We start from the raw sequence: 22,396 nt of genomic DNA, 5'->3' as shown, positions 1-22,396 counted from the left end.
TGACAAGGAAGTGAAAAGAATGTTTGAAGCAGGTATCATAGCACCCATCAGATTTTCTGAATTGGTATCCAATCTTGTTCCTACAAGAAAAAAGACAAGAGAGATTAGGCTATGCGTAGACCTAAGAAATTTAAACCAAGTCTCCCTAAAAGACCACTACCCATTGCCCAAAATGGATCATATTCTGCAGAGAGTAGTGGGATCATCTAGAATTTATTTGCTATATGGCTTTTCAGGTTTCAATCAAATACTGGTTCACCCGGATGACCAAGATAAGACAACCTTTACCACACCGTGGGGAACATTTAAGTATGTAAAGATGCCATTCGGCCTTAAAAACGTTGGTGCTACCTTTCAAAGGGAAATGGATATTGAATTTGCCAAAGAAATACATGATTTCCTAGTTGTATATCTTGATGATCTAACCCCTTTCTCTAAATCTGATCAAGAGAACCTAAAACATTTGAGGCAAATATTCATGACATGTAGGAAATATCGCATTTCCTTGAACCCCAAAAAATCCCTCTTTGGCCTTGAAGAAGGCAAACTCCTTGGCCATATCATATCAAAGGACGGGATTAGAATTGATCGTGAAAGAATCCAAGCCATCCTCCAAATCCCATATCCAAGAAACATAAAAGAGTTGCAAGCATTCCTACGAAATATCAACTTCCTAAAGAGATTTATTCCAAATCTAGCTGAGCTGATAAGATTGTTAAGCAACATGTTAAAAAAGGATGCCAAGGTAAGATGGTCTCTTGAAACCAAACACGCCTTTGAGGGCATAAGATCGGCCTTAACCCAAGCCCCTGTCCTTACAAGTCCACAATTTGATAGGGACTTTATCATATTTTCTTTTGCATCTGATCACACCATAGCTGTTGTCCTTTTGCAAAAGGATGATCAGGGAGCTGAAAGGCCAATTACATTTTTCAGCCAAGCCTTAAGAGATGCCCCTTTGAAATACCCAATCGTGGAGAAGCAGGCCTATGCCCTGGTCAAAGCAATCAAATATTTCCGAGTGTACATTTTATATTCACATGTGATTGCCTTTGTCCCAAATGCTGTTGTAAAAGACATATTAACCCAAGAGGGATTAGAGGGCAAAAGAGGCAAATGGATTGCAAACATCCTTGAGTATGACATAGAAATAAAACCAACCAAGCTCATAAAGGGACAAGGTTTAGCCAAACTGATGTCCGAAACAAACTTTCAAGCCTTAGACATTAACCAATTGGACAATGAACAGGAGCTGGCGACTCCAGAGATCAGTGAAACCTTTTTGCAATCCCCATGGTATGTTGATATATGCTTTGTTTTGTTAAACTTGTTTGCTCCCCTAGGATTGTCTAGAACTAAGAAAAGATTTTTAAGAATGAAGGCTTCAAAGTTTTGTGTCATAAATGGTGCATTATTTTGGAAAAATCATGAAGGTATATTGCTAAATTGTTTAATCATGAATGAAGCTAACAATGTCATGAAAGAATTCCATGCAGGTGATTGTGGAGGACATCTATATTGGAAATCCACTGCTGATAAAATTCTAAGGGCTAGTTTCTATTGGCCCTCTCTTTTTGCAGATGTAAAGAAGTTTGCCACTTCATGTCACAAATGCCAAATCTTTGAGGGAAAAAGAAAGCTGTTGCCCCTACCCCTTAAACCCATCTCAACTGATAAGTCTTTTCAACAATGGGGTCTTGACTTCATTGGAGAAATCCATCCCTCTTCCTCAGGCCAGCACAAATGGATTTTAACAGACACCGACTATTTCACCAAGTGCGTTGAGGCCATCCCATGCAGACAAGCCAATGACACCATCATTATCTAATTCCTTGAGTGCAACATCCTTTCTAGATTTGGCTGCCCTGAGAAGATCATTATTGATGACGCTGCTGCTTTTAAATCCAAAAAAACTGATCAATTTTTGCCACAAATTTCACATCACCTTGGGGCATTCCACAGCCTATTACCCCCAAGGTAATGGCTTGGCTGAGTCATCTAATAAAAGCCTGATTAATATCATAAAGAAAGTGCTAGAAGAAAACAAGTAGAACTGGCATAGAAAGCTCACAAATGCCCTATGGGCAGACAGACTTTCAACAAAGAAATCCATTGGGATGAGCCCTTATGAGCTAGTATATGGCATGGAAGCCAGGTTTCCTTCATATTTGGGCATCCGTACTATCAGACTGTTACAGGAGATTCAGGCTGACCCAAACGACATTCAACGAAGAATCAACCAAACCATTTATCTTCAGTAAACCAGAGAGCAAGTTTATGACAGAGCTCAGATTTTGCACGAAAATCTCAAAAAGATGTTTGATAAGAGAGCTAAGACTGAGGATTTCTGCATTGGTGACAAAGTTCTAAGGTGGGATTCATGTAGAGAAGACAAGGGAAAACATGCAAAATTTGATTTTTTATGGAAAGGGCCATTCGTTATTTCTGTTGTTCAGGGAAATAACACATATTTTCTCAAATCTGTAGAGGGCAGCACGGCTGAAGAAGGCCCTGTGAATGGCCGAATGCTGAAACATTACCATGATCCCTTTTAAAGGGATACAATCCAGCTCTGTACATATCTCTTTGTATATTGATATTTGTATATATCAGCGCTTTGTTTTTAGTTTTTTTATAAGCAGTCTGAGTGTTAGAGGAGCAGCAGCAATGTTTGTGAACACACAGCCAATTGCCAGTAGCCCATTTTTAAAGCGCTGTCTCTGCATTACTCTCGGTAAAACAACAATAGTAGCACTGTCATATCGCAGAAATTCATGGTAAAAGAAAACAGTGGGCAGCTTGTAGTCTTCAGTCAAATAGTATCAGTAAGAGAGGAACATTTTTAATTTCACATCAGCAACTGTTTCTAGACCAAAGCTAAAGGAAACACATCAGTTTTGATCTACGTTTTTCAAAGGCACAATGCTCAAGCAATACTGTACATAACATCAAGCACGCAGAAGAAAGCAGGCGATGCTATACATTTCACAGTAATTCAGTTGAGGAGGGAGTTGTTCATATTTCAAAGTTTCACACTTTAACAGCCAGCATAAAGAAGTTTTTCAATCTATAGCAACAATAGAAGATCAAGGCAGTCTGACCTGCTGTTCTTAGCTTTTCACAAGGAAAAGCCATCCCCAAGTGGAGCCACTGTTAGCCTCATATTGCATGAGGTGTTCATCTTTCATGGTTGACAATTTTACATGCCAAATATGTTATACTTTGCATACTGCAATGCTCCATATTTCTTAAAGAGGCCAAAGAAGAGGCCATGAAAATGTGCCAGTCCAAATGCCACTGTTGTATTCCAATTTTGATGACTTAACCATTTTTGAAGAATGTTCTGTAAAAGGGAAGTCCAAACAGCTTAATCTTGGCTTCCCTAGGTTTCAATTTCTTGTTTTAGAATATAGAGAATTGATATCTGTCCAAACAGCTTAATCTTGGCAGATTTTTAGATAGGTAGAGAATCAAAGGAGCCTAAGTGCTTAATCTGGGCCCTTGGAAGAAATAAGGATAAATTTAGATAGGAGGGCAGTCAAAAGAAAAATTGTAAAGCAGGGTCTACAAGTCTAAGTGCACCCAAACCAAAAAGAAGAAAAAATGCTAGGTAAGTAGGCTGGGTAGGTAGTTTTTGAGGTTGCAAAATGTTGATATGTGATTAGTTTTGTTTTTTAAAGTGATATTGTACTTCAGATCACAGCTACAAGGCAGTTTTCATTTGGAGGAGCTCAAACTGGACATCTCTAACCTCCCCTTCTTCCTCTTCCCCCAAATCACTCACTAATTTCCCTAAAGAGGTCAATATCTGCTTCATTCCTCTTAGTTTCATCATTTTCCATATCATTTGTCTGGTGAATATCTGCTTCACTCATAGATTTCCATTCTTCCTCTATGAGTCACTTTTCCCCCTTTGGTAGCCTAAGATCCACATACTTAGTGCTTTCTTGTCATCTCCATATCAACTACTGACTCTATTATGTAAATCCCTATCTGTGTTCCCCTTCCCCTACTAAAATTATGTTAATAGCCCCCCTATATATTTATCCCCTCCCCCTGGTTGAAACATAACCATAAGTTCATTGGGAATTGCTAAGTTTATCTGAAACTCAGTAAAAACCCTCATCTCCACCCTCAAACTATCTCTTCATGCATATTACTCCAACACACAGCATAAAATTCCTTTCATGTGTATCAAAAAAACCATCTTATTTGACTTATTTTCACCCTCCCAAGGCATAAACCCCTCGTTTTTCCTTAAAACCCTTCTCAAACTGCATAAATCCATCTTTCCAGGCTTTCGGACCCCTCCCGACACCTTTAAAAATCTGTTATAACCCATAAACCACATTTCTAATGTTTAAAAACCCCCTCCGTTTAATAAATCATTCAAAAGGCGTCGCGGGCCTAAATCATTCAAAAGGCGCCGCGGGCCTCGTCCCTTATCCTTCCGCCGCCTTGTCCGCCCTGCCATCCATCAGATCTGGCACGCCCAAGATCTACGGTGGGCGGGTGTTTTCACTCCCGGACATGCCGAGGGTTAACGCTCGGGAGATCGGCGGTTTTGCCGTTGTACTCCCGCCACGGGTCACCCTCCTGGATGTTGCGGAGCTCCCTCCTCCCAAAACACCCAGGCGCTAAAGCGGTGCACCATGAAACCGCTTACCGCCCTCACCCGCATGACATCAACGCCACGTTCCACCACGCGTCACCTTCCGCACCTCCACTGCTGTGCCACGATTGCTGCCACCTCATCCCTCACCTCCCCTCACCCTGCCACCGTGTCCTTGCAACGTAGCTGCCGCCACATCGCCTCCTCTGTTGTGCCGCCACTTCACCCGGCCGTACTGTTGACGTCATCCTACCACGTCACCGTCGTACTGGGACCCACTGCTGACGTCTTCCTGCCACGTCATGCTGACGTCATTGTCAAAAAGTGCGAAAGGCACAAATCGCAGCCTAGGAAGCCCGGAATCAGAATCTGAGGCAGTTTTTCATGCGCGATTAATCGCGCATGGCTACGGGAAATAGGCCAGAGTGGAAAGCCCGTCACCGCGTGGCCCCCAGCAAGCCCGAAAGGTGCAGAATGACCCGATTTTCTTCGCGAAGCATTCAAAAAGAGGCAAACACAGTTTTTAAAGCAACAGAGGGCCGAACAACTGCCATGAAAGATCGATGGGACAGTCTAAACCACTCAAAAGATATTAAAGACTCCAGGATCAGTGCTAAAGAGTATCACAGGGAAGATGAAGCGGCAAAGAGTATCAGTTCAGCAACATCAAAGTAGGTTAAAATTAAAAACCTTCATCAAAGTCAGCAAAGCAGTTAAGGCCATTTAAAAGCCTATCTGGTCGGGATTAGTGCACATTAATGCCAGCAAATAGCAACAAAACCAAGTTAGAGGTGGAGATAAAGGAAAAATCATAGTTATTACAGGAGCACTGCACCGAGCCACCCAAGATAGACATTAACTTAGTTTTGATACAGCTGCCCTCAGCGCAGCTCAAAGATATTTTCATGCATTTATTTCTGGATAATATTAGGTTAAAGTAATCATTTTCCTTCAGACCTGTTTAGGTCGGCTGTAGTAGTTTAAATTTTGGATAATTTTCCCTATTTATACAGACCCTCTGTATCGTTTAAGGGGTTGGTTGGTTGATAATCCTCATTAGAGACTCACACTTGATATCTGAGATGTTTTACTTAATCAAAGATTGCTGAAAAGCTTTGGAGGAATGACTGTCTGCTCTGTGTCTAATGGCTTGAAGAATTGAATGCAGAATTCTTGTGCTGCTATATGAATCAATAAATTTTCCTTACCTCTGTTATTTCGATTTCACATATGCTCAAGTCACAGAACAAAGGATGGGTTTAGAATTTGCTTGGTTGCACTCTATGCTCAGTTTCTGTGGCTTCTTAATGTTTTTGTCTTGAATTAGGCATAAATATGAATTCTGTTATGGCTCATGTTTGACCTATTTTCACATATGAATGACTGTTATCTAGGAATTCTTAACTGCTTCTAGATAGGGCTCATTTGTCTTCTCTTTGCTAACCTGAATGAGAGATTCTTAATTGCCCCTCATTCCTTAGCCTTTAATCCATCTCTTTTACCTTGAATGATTGTTTCATATACAACTAGCTTGCTCCATATTCCTTCTTGTGACCAGGAAAACGCACCAACAGTCCTACTCCTTGACTCCACGCCCAATGGTTCTAAGACTTTCATGCTATCCCTCCCTCTTTACTTGAAAGCATCATCCTTCCCACCAAAAAACAAAACAAAGCCCCTTGAACTCAATAACTAGCCTAAGAACCTTATCAACAAAGCTAAATCAGAAAGAGAGAGCCCTCTCTGATTGCAAGTGGGCTAGAACCTGCAGTCCAAATATTGGTCTGTGGTTACCTCGGTCGTATCCTTTTGAGCTGACCAGAAGGACAACCTGAGTGATAACAACATACTCGTGAAATTTTATCATTATGAAAAATGTGTTATTAACCTAGTTTATTATTTCTATTACTTATACACAACACATTTCAATCTTCAGTAGAAAGTAAAAAATAAAAACATGAACAACAACAAGAATAAAAATATATTGAACCACAAAATGTGAGAAACCAATCACATAATTAAAAAAATTATTTGTTGAAAAATGTCCTTCGAAAAGCTCCAATGTGGGGAAACCAGTTTTCAGTCTAATGGTTTTATTATTATCTTCAGTAAATCTGTTATTTAGAAATTACATAAACTACTTCAGCAAAGCTCTATCAAATTTATCTTCACCGTTGCTAATGAAATCAAACTAGGAAACCCCCACAAATTCTCTTCTACAAATCACACTGTCCCTATGGAAACACACACATCCTCCCTAGAAATTTACATTTCTTCCTGGCTAAATCACATGGCCTCTAGAAAATTGTTCTAACAATGTACACTACCTCGAACAACTCACACTGGATAATTCCAAAATTCACACTTCATCTAGGAAATTTGCACTACCTCTAGAAAATAACTCGACCTTCATCACAAATTATAAACTATCAAACAAAACTCCCTCTAAAACATAGAAGTTGGAAGTTTTCTTGAATGAAGAATAAACCCTGCAAAACATTTGCCAATTATCGTTGTTGAAACCCTCCTTGCATCTCATTGAAAACTCATCCAACAATACTCACTTGATGCATATCCAAAGCTACCCATCAAATTTTCCTTATAATATCTCATTCACAAATTAATGGCCATGATTAGAAGTTAACTTGTCCCAATCGATGGCTAAGATCATCTTAGAAACTTTCTACAATATTCTAAAGGAAAACCAATCGTATCTCTACTAATGCCAATTAATTAACCACCTTCCCTAAGTTTTAACTTAGGAAATATATTTAAAAATGACTAATTGACTTGATTGAGACATTTTCCCTAAGTGAAACTTATAAAAAATTACATAGACTTGGAGACAATTATTTTTTCTATGTTCCTAGCCTCAATGACACCTCTCAAGGATAGAACACTTGTTATAGCTACAATAATTAACACTCCCTCTTAGCAAAGAAGGTGTTCTTGACAACACCAAATTTAGCCTTAAAGAAAAGAAACTTTCACTTATTCAAGGGCTACATTAGAATGTTTTCTACCTGTTGATTTGTAGGAATATACAATAATCAAACTAATCCATGTTGTACACAATCCCTGATGAAATGATATCATATGTCAATATGTTACAACCGATCATGGAATATTGGATTCTCAAATAGCTTAACACAACTCTAATTATCACAGTGAATAATGGATGACTCCATCTTTTGACCAAACAATGCCACTAACAAATTTTGAAGCCATGTGGCCTCACATGTTGTTATGCTTGTTTTCATGTACTCTACTTCTATAGAGCTTAAAGTTATATACTCATGCTTCCTATTTTACCAAGAGACAACCCCTAATGCAATGTTGAAACAACACCTTGAAGTGATTTTCCAATCCACTACAATACGTGCGCAGTCTGAATTAGTGTACCCAATCAACGTGACACCATCATCTTGAGTATACTTCAACCCATACTCAATTGTACCTCATAGTTATTACATCACATGCTTTGCTATTTTCAAATGCACTCTCTTTGGTTCCACAATAAACTAATTATAAGAGTGTTGACTGCAAAGAAAATGTTTAGCTTTGTGTTGACCAGATACATAAGAGAGCCAATAATCTATATATATAATATAGGGTCCATTTACTCTTGCTTGGATGCATCAATATTCCTCCAATTGGTTATCATAGGTGTAGACATGGGTCTACAATGCAACATCCTAAATTTCTTCAAGATCTCCAAAGTAGATCTCCATTGACAAAGGAATATTTCTCGATATCTCTCCCACACCTCAAGTCCTAAAAAATAGTGCATCAACCCGAAGTCCTTCATATCGAACTCTGCTACTAATTCCCTCTTGTAATATTCTATGAGACTTGGTGACCTAGACTAAAATATATCATCCACATACAAAATGACAATGAGTGGTTCAATTCCAACCATAATATAGTATTGTTTTAATTTTCCTCGCTCTTAATGAAGCCCGTCTACAACAAGAAACTATCAATATGACAATACCATGCTCTAGGAGATTACCTGAGTCTATATAATTCTCTCTTCAACCTACATACGTGGGTTTCCCTCCCATGTGTCTCAAAAACCTCTGTTTTCATGATGTACACCGCCTCCTCTATGCATTGGATGTTTCATTATAACTAACAAAATAACCCTTGTTTGTAGTCAAATATAGCTTGGTGTGTTTCTCATTTGGAATATGATAATAAGTGATACTGCTAAAAATCTTGAAGTGTCTAACTTCTAGATTCTTCCCTATAAATTCCTCCTTGAGTTTCATCTTTACTAAAACCTTTTGTGGGACCTTATTTTGAATGTAAACTATTATCCTTAATGCTTTTGTCCAAATACATCTAGGCATGTCTTGGTCATATATCATGGCCCTCATTGTTCCAACTATTGTTTTATTATTTCATTCTACAACCCCATTATGTTGTGGGTTGTATGGAGCTATCCATTCTCTCATGATTCCCTCCTGATCTCAAAATTATACTATTATACAAATACTTCTTTTTCCTTCCTCAAATATGCTTCTAATAGTCCACAAAATCACAATCCCAGTCATGCAATTTGATAACATAGTTCTACTTTAGGAAAACAAGGTAAACAAAAAAAATTCACATGAAGAAAAATTGCAAACTTATCTTTGTAATGGAGTTCACCAAACCCCCTAGCTACATCTCCATATTCGCTTAATCCGTGAACTTATTTATTATCTCTCCATGAAAGAGGCAATACCCTTCTTTACAATAAGGGATGAAATATTCTCACAATATGTGGCTAATGTTCCCAAAAGGGATTACCTTCTTCTATTACAAAATAATTAAGGCTCTCACGTAAGTGGTCATTCTCTATCTCCATAAGGGCTATGCTTAACCAAAGAGTTTATAACATAATCTTGAATAAACTTAAAATACTACATAGTCAATCCAAAAATCATTCCAAAATCTCTCACATAATAAATTTAAATAGGTCTAATGACTCCATAGTCCAAGGAGTGTTGGGTTGTGTTATATTCTTTCCACAACTACCCCATGCGCAGGGGCATTTACGCCCCCCTATACATTGCATCGAGGGGTAAGGAGGGTGGTGGTAGCACCCCTACACAGGGTCCAGGGTAACACCCCAGGAAAATACTTTTGGACCCTATATTAGGCGGGTGGACCTACCTATGGTTTTGTGCATGGATTTCACACATGGTTTTGGGCATGATAGTTTACTATCCATGGTATTTTGTAGATCTGGTAAAGGGAACTACGATTATGTTCTAATCGAGGGTTAATTTATTGAGGTTTATGGTTGATTCAACATGCGTATATATATATATATATATATATATATATATATATATATATATATATATATATATATATATATATATATATATATATATATATATATATATATATATATATATATATATATATATATATTGTAACATTGAAAGGAAAATAATGAAAAATTAATCTAGTAGTCGTGGTTTTGGGATCTAGGGGAAAATATCTGTATATATTTGTTTTATGTTTTATTCTCTCGTTATTGTTTATTTTCTATTTTTAGAATTTGTATACAGGAAACTTTTGTACCGGGTTAAAAACTACATTTGGTATCAGAGTTATTTTGGCTTCAAGGGGATGCCTTTGCTGCTGAGGGGTCTTTTTCTTGGGCCTGTGGTAGACCCTGTTCAGTGGGAGATTCGTGTGGTGAAAGAATATGTCGAGAAGTGGAAAGATACAGATCGCGAAATTTAATGGTTAGAGTTTTGAGTTGTCGAAAATCAAGATGGAGGATCTGTTGGTGGATAAAAATTAGAGGATTGCGGTAGATCCGGGTTCTAAACCAACAACAATGTTAGCTGAAGACTGGACAAAGTTGGATCAGAAGGCAAAGAGCACAATACGATTGTGTCTCCCAGATTTAGTATTGTTGAATGTAACACGGGAATCTTCAATGAAGGCTTTGTGGGAAAAGCTAAGGACTTTGTAGCAATCTAAGTCTCTAGTGAATAAATTGTTCCTACAGAAAAAACTATATAACTTGAGGATGAAATATGGAGACTCAGTGAAAGAGCATTTGAATGCAGTTAATACTGTAGTAAGCCAGTTATTATCTGTCGATATTAAAATTTTAGATGAAGATAAGTGCATTAGTTTGTTGTGTTCTCTACCAGATTCGTGGAATAGTCTGGTTGTTGCAATAGGTAGCAATGCAATTCCCTTGCAGTTTGATGAAAATGTCTCATCCTTGATGTCGGAGGAGATGATATGGAAAAACATGGGGGGCCAGAATTGTGATGCCTTGTATGTACGAGGATGGTCCGAGAATAGAAACAAAAATAAGTCCTCAAGTGGGAGATCTAAATCTAGAGGGAGATCTAAATCTCCAGGAAAACCTATAAAGGTGTGTTGGAAATGCGGAAAGGAAAGGCACTTCAAAAGGGACTATAAATCTAGAGCTCCTGAGAAAGGAAATGGATCTGATGGTGCTCTTTCTGAAGAGGCAAAAACTACCTCATATTAAGGTGGGGTCATGTACTTTTCTTCTTCTTCAAGTACACATGTAGATCATGAGGCATGGTTGATTGACTCAGGTGCATCCTTTCACTTCACTCCCTATAGAGAGTGGTTCTACGAGTATGAGAAATATGATTGTGGTGATGTATTCTTAGGGGATGTCAGGAAAGTTAGAATTGTTGGTCGGGGAAAAGTCAAGTTGAAGATGTGATGATAGCTCAGCTGCTTTGATACATCAAAGCTGCATCTTTACACAATTTGTATGTGGACCTCTGGGTTATGGGCCCACGTATACATCAAAATAATTTTTTAACCAACGGACCTCATAACAAAACCCGACCAATCACCATCGGTCCTTCTTTGACGTTTAAGGCTAGAACCCAATTAAGTTTAATCCTCTTTGATAACATATCGGTTCCACTCAGGTCCGTTAACCCTCACACATAGTCTTGCGCAACTATCCTCCGATCAATCAACCAACGAACGGTCTTGATGGTCGAAACTCAATGAGGTTTTAATCCCATTATATAAATCCCTATCTCGTCTGAATGAAATGTTAACCTACGCACTCTTTCAGAAGCAATATGCGTCCGATTATCCATTAAACGAACTATCCAATCATCATGAAGTATAAAAAAATTTTAATGAGTTTATCGGGTCTGTTAGCCAAGATAACTTGTTTGCAAGTTCTTGCGTGATCACCATGGATCTTCTTCCATCAGACAGTTATCGTGTCATCCGCTCACCAAGTAGCCCAGACAATCTCCATCATCAATGTGACCCTGCTCGATCCAACAATCGTCCCGTCATCTCGCATTCCAATTAGCATGACGGTAAATGCTCCAAAAGCATGCGAGAAAAGTTGTTTTCCTGTGTTATGTTTCAACTGCTAAGGTTAATCACGTAGAATTTAGAGAAACTGCTTCCCACCTTTAGGGCATGCGAGAAACTGCTTACCACTACTCAAATACCAACCACGTGGTGAGTACAGAACTTAAAGAAATTTGGCTTAATAAAGGGTTAGGGCTTAATTTCTGCCATTCTTCTTCTGTCATTATTATCCGTCGATCTGGCCGATCCAACGATTTCTGCTATGCTGTTCAATTTACTCTAGTTTTGATTCAACACCTCTCCTCCATTGATTTGTTCTCAATCTAACAGATCTCTTGTTCTCTTATTAGTGGAATTGCGTTACAACACACATTTATCTCTGCGATACTTTTTTAAGGTGAAGTTCATAGGAACTTCATCCTTTACACTAGTACACACATATTTATCAACTTACAGTAAAGAACAATACGTAAACCATACACAGACACACAAAATACAGATAACACACATATTTCAATTATATATAGAACTTGTTTACAGGCTAAGGCCTCACAGCCTGAACTCACAAATTGCACTGTGGCTACATTGCATTCTCTACCTCTCTCTTCCACACAACACATACTCTTATATATAGGAAATTACAAAGGGAGGAATCATTTACGACCCATGAATTTCTCCCACAATCGCTCAATCAAATCCCCTAAATCTCTCTATATGTATACATGGCAGATAATTACATTAAATCAAACCTTATCAATTCCATCAATTTAGCTCTGTTTAAAAAAAAGTTGCCCCAATTTATAATGATTGTCCACGTTTCCCTTTTCATAGCTCAAAATTTCAATTTTGATTAAGGGTGGTCAGATGCTCCTACATCAAGATGCAAGGTGGAAGGATTAGAACACTTTTGAGTTTTCTTCATATTCCTGCATTGGCCACAAATCTGATTTATTTAAGCAAGTAGGATGATGCAGGTGTAAAAATAGCGTTTGAGAAAGATACCTGCAAGATGGTTCAGGGAGCACTGGGATTGATGTGGGGAGTTCGGATTGGAACTCTTTACAAGCTTTAGGTAGCAATGTTATTAATGGGTGCAATAGTCCTGTGGTACCTAAAAGTGGACCAGAAAATCTAGTGGTATCTAGATAAAATACCATTCTATGGCATCAAAGGCTTGGAAATATTGGAGAGAAGGGCCTTCAAATACCTCATCATAATGATATGGTAGAAGGTACATCTAATAACTCTCTGGATTTTTATTTCTGTGAAAATTTTGTGTATGAGAAGTAGAACCGGGTGAGTTTTCCCTCTAGTTGTAAGAGGGCGAAATAAATATTAGAGCTTGTGCATAGTGATGTGTTTGGTTCTATGTCGGTTTCATCACTGGGAATTATGTGTACTATTTATCATTTATAGATGACTTCACAAGGAATACATGGATATATTTCCTCGAGAAGAAATACGAAGTCTTTGACACTTTTAAAGAATTTAAGTCTCTGGTGGAAAACCAAACAGAGAAGAAGATAAAGGTGCTGAGGGCAGATAACGGTGGAGAGTTTTGCAAGAAGGAATTTGAAGAGTTTTGTAAGAAGTGTGGTATAGCATGACAGAAGACTACTCCATACACACCTCAGAAAAATGTAGTTGCAAAAAGTACAAACAAGATGTTGATGGAAAGGGAATGGGGCATGCTTAGTGCTGTCGTGTTAGGACATGAATTCTGGGTACAGGCAATGGAGACTGCATGTTACCTGGTCAATAGATCACCTTCATCAGCTTTGGAGGATAAGACTCCACAAAGAAGTATGGACTGGTAAGAAACCTTCTCTTTCACATCTAAGGGTATTTGGATGTGATGCATATATACATGTTCCGAAGGAGAAAAGAAAAATGTTGGATAATAAATATGAAAAGTGAATCTTTATTGGGTATAAGGATGGTTTAAAAGGTTATACAATTTGGAAACCAAAAATAAGAAAGGTTGTGTACAATCGAGATGTTGTGGTTAGAGAGGTGAAGTATGTTAATAAACATGAAGTCCTACCAAAGGAACCTGAGAAGATTGAGTTTGAGCTAAAGGAGGAAGAATAAGACTCTACAACATAGGAGGAATTAGAAGATGATGAGCCAGAACCTCTGGCTGTGAGAAGATGAGTTCGAGAAAGAAGGCAACCATAAAGGTATAGTAAATTTGCTTTCTGTTCAAATTTTTCTTTTTCTATTACTGATGATGATCCCAAAACTGTGAAGGAAGTAGTAGATTCAAAGGATGGAAAACTCTGGAAAGAGGCCATGATTGATAAAATGGCATCTTTGCACAAAAATGAGGCTTGGGATCTGGTGGAGTTGCCGGCTAAAAGGAAACCCATTGGAAGAAAATGGGTGTTCAAGAAGAATATGAATGCATAAGAAAATGTGAGAAATACAAAGCTTGGTTTTTAGCAAAATGTTATTCACTGGTGTCGGGAATTGATTTTGGTTATATTTTTTCTATTGTTGCCAAGGTAGTTTTTATTAGATTATTTTTACCTGTTGTTGCTGTTTTTGATTTTGAGGTAGAGAAGATGGATGTGAAGACAACATTTCTTCACGAGGATTTGGAAGAAGAGATCTACATGAAGCAACCTGAAGGATTTGTGGTGAAGGGTAAGAAAGAACTGGTATGCAAGTTAAAAAAAGCCTCTATGTGGGTTAAAACAGTCACGAAGGATGTGGGATTGGAAATTTGATGCATTTATATGGGGACTTGGCTTCACTAAAAGCAAAGAATATCATTGTGTGTATTTTAAATTAACTGGTGACGATGTTTTTATCTTGTCTTGTATGTGGATGATATGTTTTGCATTGGAAATGATAAAGAAAATATCGAGGATTTGAAGACGCAATTGTCCTCCAAATTCGATATGAAATATCTTGGTGCTGCAAACTATATTTTAGGCATGGAAATTAAACGAGATCGAGCAAAGAGGAAGATCTAGTTAAACCAGAGGAAGTACGTCAAGACAATACTGCAGAGGTTTAATATGCAGGATCGTAAACCAATGAAGGTTCTTATTCATGTAGGTGTAAAGTTATCTGTTAAAGAGTGTCCTAAGACACAAGAAGAAGAAGAGGACATGTACCGTGTTACATATCCAAGTGTAGTCAGTAGCTTGATGTATGCAATGGTTTGTACTAGACCAGACAATGCACATGCAGTGGGAGTATTGAGCAGGTTTATGTCAAAACCAAGGAAGGAGCATTGGACAAGAGTGAAGCAGGTTTTTACGTATTTTTTGTGGCACTAGTGACTATGGTTTGTGCTACCAAGAAATACTAGGATTGGACAGAGTTTTGGACATCCGTGGCTTTGTCGATGCAGACTGGGCTAGAGATATGGATGAGAGAAGATATACAAGTGGGTATGTGTTTAACCTAATTGGAGGTGCAGTCAGTTGGATAAGTAAGAGACACTTTGTAGTGGCACTTTCAACTATAGAGGAAGAATACATGGAAGACAATCATGAAAGAAAGGAAGTAGTTTGGTTGCAGAGATTGTGTTCAAGTATGGGGTTAGTACAATGGGCTATAAGGATACACTGTGACAACCAAAGTGCAATTTTCTTGGCAAAGAACCCAAATTATCATTCAAAGTCAAATCACATTGATGTTCAGTATCACTTTGTGAGGGATATGGTTGAGGACAAAGAGGTGTTGTTGGTAAAGGTGGAGACTTTGAAGAATACTGCAGATGCATTGACAAAGTTTGTGAACACTGAGAATCCCTCTTGGTGTAGAGAAAAAAATGGCGTTGCAGGGTTAGATCAATGACTAAGCTCTCCTATGGTCCCCTGTGAAATAAAACAACAAGTGGGAGAATGTTGGGTTTTTTTATATTCTTTCCACGACTACCCCACGGGTGGGGGCAATCACAAGGGGTGCATAAGCCCTACCTTTACGTTACGCTAGGTGCTTTCGAGGGGTCATAGGGGAGTGGCTACCCCCCTTGTCGGGGGGTAAGCTGGGGGCTGGTAGCCCTCCTGCACGGGTTCTGGGGCAGTGCCATGGGAAATTACTTTTGGGCCCTATAGTAGGTGGCCGGACCTACACATGGTTTTGTGCATGGATTTCGCACATGGTTTTGGGCCCTATATTAGGTGGGTGGACCATAAAACTCTCAACTAAGCTCATGAGACTCTCAGCCTCTCATTGAGAATAGGAAAAATAGGTGTGAGGTGGATTATGTCAAAAAGCTAATTTTCCTTTTTACAAATTAGATGAAAAATACATAAGAACATTAAGCTCCAAAATATTAATCATAAAATTTAAATCCTTTCACCTTTTACCAAAAGTTTATGAGCCCATATTTACCAGGGTATATTGTTGGAGAGTTTCTTCATGCTTTAAATTTTTTTCCAATAGATCCTCTTGGATCAAACCTCCCAGGAAAAGAAAATTTTGGTCCTCTAAAAGTGTATAGAAAACTAGAAAATTTCTTTAGCTTTAATAGAATACACAAACTTTGGAATTAGATCTTTCAAAAATAACCAATAACCCCTGTGAACTCCCCAAGATATTGTGCCAAGCACATGGAAAAACATAGCACACTATTGTCTGGTCCTAATCAGTCCAAACGTTTCTTCAAATATTACCAAATGCGAAATGATCCCAAGAACATGCCTTAGGGCATATATGATAGATGTCCCTTGTGATTTGGAAATATCATAACAAAAGCAACTAAAGGTTTATGATACTTGGAATACAAAAACAACTGAAGGTTGAACACCTGTATCTCTGAGCATTTAGTAGTCTACTTCTATCATATTCTAATGACAATATTTATATGCAACCACTTGACCTTGAATAAGCCTTTGAACAATGTTTGAAGGAAGGCCATTGAGTTCCAATATCTTATCCCAAAACTTCATAGAAATACCTACATTGTGTGCTTCTGCTAAAGCACTTGTTGGATGAAAATCACGATAAAAATATGGACAATCTGACAAATCATCAGCCTTTAGAATACTGCAATACTTTGAAATGTCAGGATCTGCTGCAGGAAATAATGTACCTTTGACACGTCCTTGAGCGTTGAAAAGGAAATATGTAATCAGGTGATAACAGGTTTTAATAATTCAAGGTAAACCTCACGTTAAATTTTTCATAACCACTCCTCGAGAAACACACATTACATTTAGACCAACTTCTAAATGTAGTTTTCTTTGAAGCACGCTGTTGAACATAATTCATGCAAGTCATTTCCTAAGTAACCAATGTCATTTTTATATATTCTCATTTTATAAGTGACATTCATGTCATTATAGTAAAAAAACCCTAAATAATGCATATTTGAGTTGACATTCACTACTAGAGAAGAGAACCCCTTGTTATCTACAACCCCACCACTTGGTTGTGGTGGTTTGGTACCTCCCAAACACCAACAACAATCAAATCCTTCCATCACATCCAAACATCATTCCTTCTCATAATAAACTAATAGCGTCGACACTCCTTAAAAAATACACTCGTAATAGAGAATGCCACTAACCATATTTATGCCAAAAGGCGTTTTCTTTATAGAGTTGGTTGGACAAACACTGTTCAACCTAGCCAATCTCCTCATTCCATTTTTGTCATTCCCTCCAATCATAGCCAATCTCCTCACTCCATTTTCGTCATTCCCTCCAATCACAGTTCAACACGTGATTCGTCATGTACAATTTTGTTTGAGTTTCATTTACTCCACCTTTGAGTCTCGTTTGTCTAGTGGCACATGGTTTCATGGGTAAGATAACTACCACCGCGTGAATGAATTTGTTGGGTAATGTCATGCTTGTCAGTCTTCTGTTGAAATTTCCATTCTGCAATATTGGGGATATAGTTTTTTAATTATGATGATTTGTATTTTTTTACTGAAGTGCTTTCTACCAGTTCACACTAGTTACTTCTTTTCCTTAACCACAACGTGTTGTAGAGGTAAGAAATCATCCGATAATTCCTTTCTGGCAGCGAATTGTAAAGGTAAGAAATCATGTTATAATTCCTCTCTCGCAGTGAATTGTTTGTTTGCTGGGATTTTTCTTTTACAACCTATAGCTTACATTTGTAATAAATTTTCATTTTCAGATACATTGAAGGTTTTTACTAAGATGGGTAAGCTTGTTTACAAGGCCACTCATATTCCCTCAGAGGTGATTTAAGTGATGGAGATTTCTATTTTTCTTGACATCGGCTTCCTTTGCAACAATGGTGAAACTTATATGAACTGCATCCACTGACATATTGAAGGTAGTACTTGTACTTAGTCCCTTCTTGAATACTTAACACAATTTTTTATCACTATTCTAGAAAGTCCATGAGTTGTAGACAGTTATTCAAGGATTATCTTTATTTTCTAAAATATAATTTTTCACTGGTTTCAAACCATGAAGGTTGTTCTCCTTCAATGTAGATGAAACCCTTCTGAGTTTATTCATTCTTCTAAACATACATCCTATCAAATCTTATCAAATCTATAAACATAATAAATAAATTTAATTAATATTTATTTATAAGATTATATTACTATTCTATTTTGATAAAATCATATATATTTCTCATGATGTTGGAAATAATATCTTTTTGTGTTTCCTACTGTGAATCCTCATTTATTTCACCTTGTAGAAAATATGGGTGAAAAATCTCTGACTTTTAACTTATCAAACATTTAGTGGTGACGATATTACAATCGGAAGAGACGTGGATTTCACTGAAACGCCTCTGGTTTATGGCAACATATTTTACAAAAATATTGTTGATAGGAACACAACTGCCATGCCACCGCTTCAACAAATACCATTGTTGATAGCCCTTCGACATCATCAACTCACTCATTCACATGTCTCCATGCTATTTATATTTTCAATTGTAGTTCCATAAATCAGCGACAAAGTTAGACATTCATGCACAGGGAAAATAGCTACAGAAGAGAACTCACTTACGAGATGGGTATCAGCTGCCACAATTGTACTAATCACAATATTCATTTTGATCATCATCTTCTTCTACAAATATTGTTGGAAGACGAAGGGGACAAGAAATCAAGAAGTACTGGAGCTACCTCCAGGACCATCTCCATTGCCCATCATCGAGAATTTCCATATGTTGGGAGAATTCCCTCATTGTGTTATCAAAGACCTTGCTGACAAATTTGGTCCTCTTATGTTTATGCGCCTTGGTTCAGTCCTTGTTGTCGTTGTTTCTTCTCCCGAGATTGTTGAAATTATAATTTCAATTGCAGTGAACAGTTAAACAATAACAACTACTTTACTTAAAAAAAAGCCACCGCCATTACTGTATTTTCACCCTTTAATTGTTTTTTGTGTTTCCGAAGGAGGAAGATCAGATCCAGCGTTGTCTCATTACTTCTAAACAACCGCATTAAAGAGCAGAATGGCCGAAAGTGAAAAGAACCAGCCTCGAGCCGTCGCAGCATTTATCAGCCATGGGTTTTAACACCACCGACTCAAGAAATACAGCAAAAGATTAGATTTGTTCATCATGAGTAGCAGATTGTAGTAGAGACTTCATTAGCGAGTTAAGACGGTTGATGGATAAGTTATGACCACTTCCCGCACTATAAAACGCAGACACAACGGTGTAGAAAATATAGAGAGTTCTTTTTTAATGCACAGCAGTGCATAAGCTTTTTCTTGTAATACGCAGCAACACGTATGTATGAATGAAAATTTACACACAACAGTGTAAAAAATTTTCAGGAAAGAAACAGAATGTTACAACAACGTTAATTTTGAGCAAAAACAGAGTGTTTTGTAGATGCACAGGAGTGCAGACACACCAGTGCAAAGTGCAGACACATCAGTGCAAAAACAGTGTGTTGATTGTCAAAGGAGACAGAGTATTTTGCTTTCTGTAATGTACAGCAGTGCAAACACAATAATGTAATTTTTCTTTACAGCGTGAAGTTTTTTGAAGTTTTTGAACTGTCTTTAAAACAACCTTGTAGTAATCCCTCTGTTAGAGGAAGTATCGTTAATGAATACAAAGTCCCTTTTGTTGTGCGTTGTTGAAACTTTGTTATCAGAAAATATTTTTTTTGTTACGAGGCGTCAAAACAGAGTGTTGTTGAAACACCAGTTTCAGCATTGCTGAAACACCGTTGCTGAAACACTGCATTCAACAATTGATGAAACTGCGTTGCTGAAACACCGTATTCCGCAAACGATTTTTATTTCCGCTGTGTTAAAACAGAGTATTGTTCTGTTTTGTTCAGTTTTGTTTGGAATTATCAGAAATTCCCAACATGGTATCAGAGCTTGTCCAGGCTCTTTGAAGACGTCAAAGAAGCTGAAGGAAGGTTTCTTGCTGCAGCAAATTATCCAGCAGAGTGAAAACGCTGTCAAGGTATTTTTCAGATTAGTTTTTGTGTAGCTGTTGAAGACAATTAAGTGATTTTTAATACACAGTCAAGTATTGCAAGAATGGCCAGCACCAGCACCAGCGTGGGTATGTTTAATACCCAGCTCCCACAGTTCAATGGGAAAAACTATGACTATTGGGCAATAACCATGAGAGCCCTGTTTGCCTCACAAGACTTATGGGAATTTGTTGAATATGGATTTGAAGAGCCAGCAAATGAAGATGAGTTTAATGGATTAACTCAGGTAGAGAAAGAGCTGTTGAAGAGCAATAAGAAGAAGGATTCAAAAGCCCTTGTATTTTTATATCAAGCAGTGCATGAGAGTGTGTTTCCAAGGATAGCAGCAGCCAAGACATCCAGACAAGCATGGCAAACTCTTAAGACAGCCTATCAAGGCATGGAGAGAGTGAAGATGGCAAAACTACAGTTGCTGAGGAAAGATTTTGAGAACCTGCGCATGAAGGAGTGAGACAATATTGACTCATTCTTCACACAAGCAATTGGTCTAGTCCCACAGATAAGGTCTCATGGAGAAACTCTTGAAGAAAGGAGGCTTGTGGAGAAACTATTGAGGTGCCTACCTTCAAATTTTGATGTGATTGTCACCACCATAGAAGAGACAAAGGACCTCTCAAATTTTTCAGTTGATGAACTTCATGGATCACTGATAACACATGAGAAGAGGTTGAGTAGAAATGAAAACTCATCTCTAGAGCAAGCCTTCAAGACCCAGATGTCATTTGGAAGAGGAAGAGGTCAAGGCAGAGGAAACAAGAGAGGAAGAGGCACAAACCAATACAGAGGTGGAAGAAACAGTTCAACAAACGTTCAAGGAAGAGGCAGCAATCAAAATCAGAACCAAGGCCATGGCAGCAGCCAACAAAGTGGACAACATCATGCTCAAGGATAAAGGTATGAAAAATCCAACGTCCAATGTTATTATTGTAAAAAATATGGGCACTATGCAAATGACTGTAGGAAAAAGCAGCATGATATGAGTAATAGATCTAGTGCAAATATCACTAGAGAAAATAATAGCCAAGATAATGTGTTGTTAGTTTGTAATATGGCTGAAACAAACAGTGAAGATATATGGTTTTTAGATTATGGTTGCAGCAACCATATGACAGGAAACATAGCCCTGTTTTCTGCTTTAGATCAAAGTGTGCAGTCACAAATCACACTTGGGACTAATAGTAAAATTTCTGTTACGGGAAAAGGAGAAGTTAAAATATTTACAAAGAAAGGTGAAAAGAAAACCATAGCAGATGTCTATTATGTTCCTGGAATGAAGTGTAACCTCTTGAGTATTGGACAGCTTGTTCAAAAGGGTTACAATGTTTTCTTTGAGAATGATGTATGCACCATCATGGATAGAAAACCCAGCAAAAGATGTATTGCTGAAGTGAAGATGACAAGGAACAAGATGTTCCCTCTCAGAATAAGGGCAGATTCGAAAAATAAAGAAGTAATTGCAGCAGTAACACAAGAGGCTCTCCAAAGCGTACCAAAGGATGAAAATTGGTTGTGGCATTTGCTATTTGGACATCTCAACTTTGGAGGTCTTAATCTGTTGATTAGAAAAGGAATGGTAAGAGGATTACTATTGATAGAGAAACCGGACAGCCTTTGTGAAGGTTGTATCTTGGGGAAACAACACAGAGAAAGTTTTCCATGAGGAAAAGCATAAGGGCAAAAGCACCCTTAGAGATTGTCCACTCAGATTTATGTGGACCGATGCAAACTCCATCACTTGCAAGCAGCCAATATTTTCTAACATTTATTGATTACTTCACCAGAAAGACTTGGGTTTATTTCCTGAAGAATAAGAGTGAAGTGTTTGAAAAATTTCAAAATTTCAAAGCACTTGTAGAAAATCAAAGTGGGCTGCGTATCAAGGTTTTGAGAATTGACAGAGGAAGTGAGTATATCTCCAAAGAATTTTTACGTTTTCGCAGAGAAAATGGAATTCATAAGCAATTTAGAGCAAGGTACACCCCGTAGCAAAATGGAGTTGCTGAAAGGAAGAATAGGACCATCAGGGATATGGC

The 22,396-nt window shown here is 37.9% G+C and overlaps 1 pseudogene; it reads right to left on the bottom strand.

Moving 5' to 3' along the window:
* Positions 1-16,728: 16,728 nt before the first annotated feature.
* Positions 16,729-17,387, bottom strand: LOC149233139 (dehydrogenase/reductase SDR family member FEY pseudogene; annotated as a pseudogene).
* Positions 17,388-22,396: the final 5,009 nt, after the last annotated feature.

The sequence above is a fragment of the Pinus tabuliformis genome, chromosome J (genome assembly GCF_031772625.1).
Source record: "Pinus tabuliformis cultivar Carrire ecotype Pingquan chromosome J, CPIR1, whole genome shotgun sequence".
Classification (NCBI taxonomy): domain Eukaryota; kingdom Viridiplantae; phylum Streptophyta; class Pinopsida; order Pinales; family Pinaceae; genus Pinus; species Pinus tabuliformis.
Note: the sequence above shows the minus strand (reverse complement) of the source record. Positions and strands in the feature narration are given on the sequence as shown.